Raw genomic sequence first — 7,442 nt, 5'->3', positions numbered from 1 at the left:
CTACACTTAACAATTTTAAGGTGTGAAGCAGTTGTAAAGGTAGAGACTTTTGTAAAAAGTGTCAGAAGGGTACGAGGCAAGGACTGGAGAGAGGAAAGGGAAGGAGGAATGCTGTAATCATATTTTAATTGAAGAAATATAAATTTACACACAAGCACACAAGTAAGTGTCAAAGTAAGACAAGGCCCTGCCTTGTAGCCCAGCTGGTCTCCTGAGTACTGGGATTACAGGCTTGAGGGTCAGCACACCCTCCTTCATATTTAGAGGTCTTTGACCTTTTCAGTAATAGACAGAACAGGGGAGGAGAGAGGATCAAGAAAGGACTCAGAAGGTTTAAACAAGATTAAATCTTCCCTATGGAGCACAGTGGTAGATGTGAACTTGTCACTCTGTTCCCCACAGCTGGAAATGACAGGCTTCTGGGAGATGACCCTGAATAGAACGCCTCCCCCATCTCAGGTTACCCATACCCCGCAAACACACCGACAGCTCCCTGCTGTCCCAGACACAGCTTCCTGCTCTCCACCAGGCTGTGGAGAGAGGCAGTGAGAGGTTCTTGAGTGTATGAGAACAGTGTGTGTGAGAACAAGGGGCATCTCTCCTTTTTCTGTAGGAAGGGGGTTTAAGGTTAAGGGAGCCCCAAGAGGGTAGTTTGGGAGATTTAGAGCAATCATAATCCTTTGTTCTAGTCTGGGTGCCTGCTCAGGCCCCGCTTCGTGGCTGTGTCCTTTACTCACCTGAGCGGAGAGAAGAGAAGGTAGACTCCAGGCTGGCTACCAGCTCTGTCAAATGGGCATAGGACGGGCCTTCTTGTCATCCCCAACTGCAGGGGGCATTCAGCCCACCTAGGTCTCCTTCAGTAAAAGGCTTCCAGTGGGTCCCCCTGGAAGGGCCAGCGATGAGCAGATGAAAGCTTCAGACTAGACTGACTTCTCTATCAAAAAGAACTATGTAGCCAGCACTTCTGGGAACTGCCCATGTGAATGTTGGCAGAGTTACCATTTGGACTTCAGTACTAAGAGAAATGCCTGTCAGAGGTCCTGGTCCTTTATACATGGTGTCTACATGCTTGCTATATAGTATATTGTTGTGCAAATTTGAATGTGTGCTTATGATGTGTGTAGGTGGGTTCACATGTCATAGTGCATGTGCGGAGGTCATAGGACAACTGTGGAGTTTGTTCTCTCTTCCCGTGGGTTCAGTTGAACTCAGGCTGAAGGCTTGCTACACAAAACACCTTTACACACTAGCCATCTTGTTGGGCCCTGTGTACTCATATTTAACCTTGGCATTACTAACTTTCTCTTCAGAAAAAGAGTTGCAGACTTTAAGGCCAAGGGAGCTGACATCTCTTATGGAAGTCACATAGTAGTAAGGAAACCACGAATCTACTTCTTCAGGGTCAGCCTAGCACCAAATCCCACCCTGAGGCCTGAGCATGATTCCTCTCCTGGTGCTGAGAGCCTGGGTTTGACGAAGAACTTCTGGAGTGGTCGCTTGTGGTGTTGTAAGGATGAGATTCTCACAACACAGTGCAAAAAAAAAAATCAGATTCAGTTTTGTATTAGTTACTTTTCTGTTGCTGTGATAAAATATCACCATTAAACAAATTACAGAAGGAAGGGTTTATTTGGGTTTATCGTGGCAGAGAGAGATAGCAGCAAGTACAGGTATAGCAGAACTCTCACTTTCCACCATAGACACAAAGCAGAGAGCAAGGAGGAAGCTGGGAAAGATTATAATGCTCAAAGCCTGTCTCCAGCCAGGCTCCACCTCCCTCCCATAGGTTCCATAACCTTCCCAAACAGTGCCACCAGTTGGGACCAATGGTTCCAATACCCAAGTCCATGGGGAATATTCTTATTTAAACTACCACACTTTTCATTTGAAAACTTACCTGCAAATATGAGACCTGGTTTTATTTTTGTTTTTAATTTTTTAAACACACACACACACTTGATAGAGGCGGGCTCTAGAGAACTTTCAGAGAAGATTTCAGACAGATCTGGGATATGTAAATCATTGCAAAGAATAATTTAGTTGAATGTGGAGGGAAAGAGATGAAGAAATCAGACAAATAGACAACTGGTTTCAGTCTTTTTTTTTTTTTTTTTTTTTTTTTTTTTTTTTTTTAGCATAATAAACCATGGGCTGGAGAAATGGCTCAGTGAGCACTTACTGTTCTTGCAGGGGACCAACAACTCCGGTTTCAGGGGTTCCAGCAGCCTCTTATAGCCTCTGCAGACTCCTAGGACACACATGGCACACAGACATACATATAGGCAGACACTCATACACAATCAAAGTGTGAAGCACTTTCCCACAGTGGATGAGCTATATGAGGTCTGTCATAATCCTGTGTATAGTAAACCCAGCATCATATGGCCATCAGGATTTATTTCCAGCATAAATTATGGCATCTCTGGAAGAGAAGAATAACTTGGCTGGCACTTGGACGGGCACTGTAGGTTCCAGCTGAGACACCTGGACATCTGTGACTGGTTCAGTGTATGAATGCTGACATTCCTGGAAGCTCTGATGTAAAGAATTTTTCTTTCTTTCTTTTAGGTGGCAGTAGTACTGGGGTCACTGCCACCACCACCATCATCATTGTGATGTTGTTGACAATGGTGGTGGTAATTTCTTGAAATAGGGTCTCATGTGACCCAGGTTGGCTTCAAACTTAACTATGCAGTCAAGAATGGGCATTAATGCCTTTGTCCTTCTGCTTCTGCCTCCTTGGCGCTGGTGTTGCAGATGTGTACACACAGATGTACTCACAGATGTACACACAGATGTACACACAGATGTACTCACAGATGTACACACAGATGTACACACAGATGTACTCACAGATGTACACACAGATGCACACACAGATGTGTACTCACAGATGTACACACAGATGTACACACAGATGTACACACAGATGTACTCACAGATGTACACACAGATGTACACACAGATGTACTCACAGATGTACACACAGATGCACACACAGATGTGTACTCACAGATGTACACACAGATGTACTCACAGATGTGTACACAGAGATGAACACACATGTACACACAGATGTGTACACACAGATATACACACAGATGTGTACTCACAGATGTACACACAGATGTACACACAGATGTACTCACAGATGTACACACAGATGTACTAACAGATGCACACACAGACGTACACACAGATGTGTACACACAGATGTGTACACACAGATGCACACACAGATGTGTACTCACAGATGCACACACAGATGTACTCACAGATGTGTACCCATAGATGAACACACATGTACACACAGATGTACACACAGATGTACACACAGATGTGTACTCACAGATGTACACACAGATGTGTACTCACAGATGTATACACAGATATGTACTCATAGATGTACACACAGATGTGTACACACAGATGTACACACAGATGTACTCACAGATGTACACACAGATGTACACACAGATGTACACACAGATGTGTAGACACAGATGTACACACAGATGTACACACAGATGTACACACAGATGTACTCACAGATGTACACACAGATGTGTAGACACAGATGTGTACACAGGTGTGTACACACAGATGTACACACATATGTACTCACAGATGTGTACACACAGATGTGTACACACAGATGTACACACAAATGTGTACATACCACCATGCCCCACCCACTTACTTTATGTTTTTTTGTCTTGTCTTTATATTTTGTTTTTAGGTTTATTTAGGTGTGTGTGTGCATGTGTGTGTCACATTCCAGGTAGAAGAGTGTGGGCTTGCATATGCAGACATGTGAGACATGTGCAGCAGCCTGGAGGAAGGGATGGGTGGACTTCAGAGAAAGAATGAGAAAGAGCACCAGAGACATGGGGCTCAAGGTTTGGACAGTATCAGAGAGAGGGAGGGAGGGAGGGAGGGAGGGAGGGGGCAGACAGAGAGACAGACAAAGACAGAGAGACGGCAGGAAAAGTTAGCTGTTCTTCGAGCTCAGGCAGACGCAAGCAGACTCCGTGGGGCCGTCTGATGGCAGTTCTGCAGCAGCTGCCTCACTGAAGTATTTTTAAGCCACCGGAAAATACACTGCCGACTTTGGCTTTCAGGGGATCCTCTGTAGCCTTTTCTTTCTCAAAGCTTCATTTGACTTTTTAAAGGTTATGTTGCCTAGCTAAGAGTTCTTCTTTATGCAAGTGTAAGAAAAGTGGGACTCAGGGCTGGAGAGATGGCTCAATACTTCAAAACCCTTGCTGCTTTTACAGAGGAGCAAAATTCACTTCCCGGTACCCACGGCAAAGTCACAGCCCCCTGGAACTCCAGCCCCAGAGGATCTGGTGGCCTTTTCTGGCCTCTTTGAAAAGGGGACTTGGTGTTTAGTATGTGCGTGGTAAAATTTTGCTGAATGAATGGGAAGAGGAGTATAAATAACCACAGTGAATCTCTTTTGGGTCTCAGTCACCGTCCTGTGTGTGTGTGTGTGTGTGTGTGTGTGTGTGTGTGTTTGTGTGTCAGTCGTGATGACACTGATCTTGTGCTATCATAGGAATGTAGCCTTTCTCCAAATCTGCCTCTGGAGGTCAGAGGTCGTATTCTTTTCTTCATATTCCAAACAGTGCTTTGTACATAGTAGGCAGCCTTAAATGAATGAGTCATGGTCTGGGTATATGACTTATGTTTTGGGGGGCGTGTTAGTACCCCTAGTCCAGCTGCTAGTACCTAAGTTCCACAGCACTGGATGCCACTACTGAGCTGCTTACCACCCACTGTTGGGACTCCTGCCTGTGGCCTTAGGTTCTTATCCATGGCGTGTGTTGCAGACAGCCACTGCCTCCCTGGGATCAGCATCCACTTCGGCTTCTGATGCTACTATGGTGTTGTTTGGAAAAGAATGCTCTCTGGTCTCAAGGCATGCAGGTTGGGTGGGATACAGGCTATCACGGGCCTGACCAATCAGAAACTTCCATCCTTCTGGTCCACAACAACTGGTCCCAGGATGCGTTGTGGCCTGGGTCATGACCCCATAACTTGATTCCAGGAGCTGTGTTGAAACCCAGAAGTCATTTCGGCTGGGTTGATCAGGACAATAGGTGATTAAACTATATCTGTCTGTTACGTCAATGGAATAACTCGGGTGACCAATCCTGAACCAAAGGAATGGTGAATGCTGGATCCAGCTTTGTCTGAACATCAGTTGGATTTTCTCGTCAGTGCAATGACAATAATTTGAACTAGTACACAATTCCTTTCTCTGTGGTCGTTAAAGCCTCAAGTGTCATCGTTATTAGAGACAGTGTGCTTTTTCTTTTTCTTTAATTTTTTTTTTTTTTTTTTTTTGATGGTGTGCCTTCAAAGCCATGCTGCTACTGGAATGAAAATACTATGTGACCATATCCTGGGCTTACCATGAATCAATTAAGGACAATAATTCAGACCTTCCAAGTCTTGGGAAAGGGTAAAGGCTGTACTGGGTCTGAGATGCTGTGGACATGGCGGGTAAGGGCTGTTCTAGGTGGCAGTATGGCCGGCGCTTAGATGGCACGGATGGCACACCGGGATAAAATCTGCTTTGGTGAAGTGCCATTAACCTTTCTTAATAAGGCTTCACCGAGTAGCTCCTGCTGAGCCTCCACAGTGCAGGGATTACAGGCGTGCACCACCGTGTCCAGAACCATCAACTTTTTAAAAAGGCAAAACGAGGTGAAACTAGGGATGCTGGGAGTTGCAAGACTAGAATGGCGGGGAACAGGCAGAGGAGTGTCTAAGATGGCTTCGCCCCCGTCTGTGGAGATGGTTCCACTTCCGCCTCCCACCGGTAACCACTGTGGTGTTCACTTTAAGCAGCGCCTGCCCTGTGTTTTCCAAGTGCAGGAGGCAGGGACAAGGGAAGGCTATTGCAGCAGCTCTTCTCTGGAGGAGGGTGGCTTTGTAAAAGGCAAGTCCTTCACAGGGCACTGAGCAATCCGAAGGGCCCAGGACTGTGGTCAGGACACCAGGCATAACAACGATAATTCATTTCTTAGGCCGTTCTCAGCTCTCTATCCACCAGGCTTTGTCCAAAGATTCCTGCTGGCTCTCAAAGGCAAGGTTTATGTTGAACAAGTTCCAGCAGTGAGGTCAGTCTTATGGAAGCTTTCCATATATGACATGTGTCTGCTGCTTTGCCCAAGCGCATTACCAAGGCCCCCCTCACTGAGCCTGTGCAGGAAGCAGGTCTTGGCTGGGTTCCCACATCGAGGGGGCAGTGGAGTTTTGGTTTCTGGATAGGAGGCACTGTCCTCCTTGTCTAGTTACAATGCAGTATATGTTCTCTCTGGCTGGGAAGAATTTAAAATGGAGGGAGAATAAAAGCTCATAATCTCTGATAGGAACTCATCCTTTTCTGAATGCATGTGTCCACAGACATTTTAGGAAGGCAGCAATCAGATGGTGTGATTGAGAATATCGTTTTGGGAGGTTACAGAGACGGCTTAGCAATTCAGGGCACTCTCTGCTTCTGTAGGGGCCTGGCTTCTGTTCCCAGCATCCTTCGTAGTTCCTCACAACTGCCCGATGCTCCAGTTCTAGAGAAAACAAAGCCCTTTTTGGCTTTGCTGGCACCTGTATGCACACGGTGCACACCCAAACGCACAGGCACACACAAACGTCTGCATGTTAAACACCCAACTCTACTACCTAACTTATTCACTCTTCTCTCATGTTAGTGCCACAGATTTCCAGGATACCTTTAGTTTGCAGCTCATTGCGAAAATAAGCCCTGCCCAACGCCATCCTAAGCATTCTGAAGAAGAAGACGACGATGAGGAGGAGGAAGGGTAAGAAGAATGGGAAGAGGAAGAAGAAGAAAAGAAAAAAGAAGAAAAAGAGAGGAAGAGGAGGAGGAAGAAGAGGAAGAGGAAGAAGAGGAAGGAAGGAAGGAAGAAGAAGAAGAGGAAGAAAGAAGAAGGAAAAAGAAGAAGGAGGAAGGAAGAAAGAAGAAGAAGAGGAGGAGGAGGAGGAGGGAGGGGAGGAGGAGGAGGAAGAAGAACTAGATTTAGCAGGGTGGGGTGCTTAGGCAATCACACCATTGACTTGGATGTAACCAACTTTGAAACCTTCCAGGGCCTGGGCTGAAGGCTGCCAGGCTTAAGAAGAAAGTGGGAAGACACACTTTGAGACAACAGCAAAAAGGAGAGATGACTTCCTGCCTGAGGAGGAGGGAGCAGGCAGGCAGGCACACTGACTAATTATAAGTGGAACACAGTTCAGTGTGGCACACACCATCCCATTTGTCTGCAATCAGACTTAAGTGTTTATGTGATACTTGGTCAGACAAATCACTAGAGCACAACACAGTGAGCTGTTTTATTTTAGAAGAAAATAACACCCTAACCTTTTAAATAATATACTTTTTTAACAAAGCAAACGGACGGGGGCCGTGAGCTCCGCAT

The sequence above is a fragment of the Micromys minutus genome, assembly GCF_963924665.1.
Source record: "Micromys minutus genome assembly, chromosome: 18".
NCBI lineage: Eukaryota > Metazoa > Chordata > Mammalia > Rodentia > Muridae > Micromys > Micromys minutus.
This window is presented reverse-complemented; position numbering follows the sequence as displayed.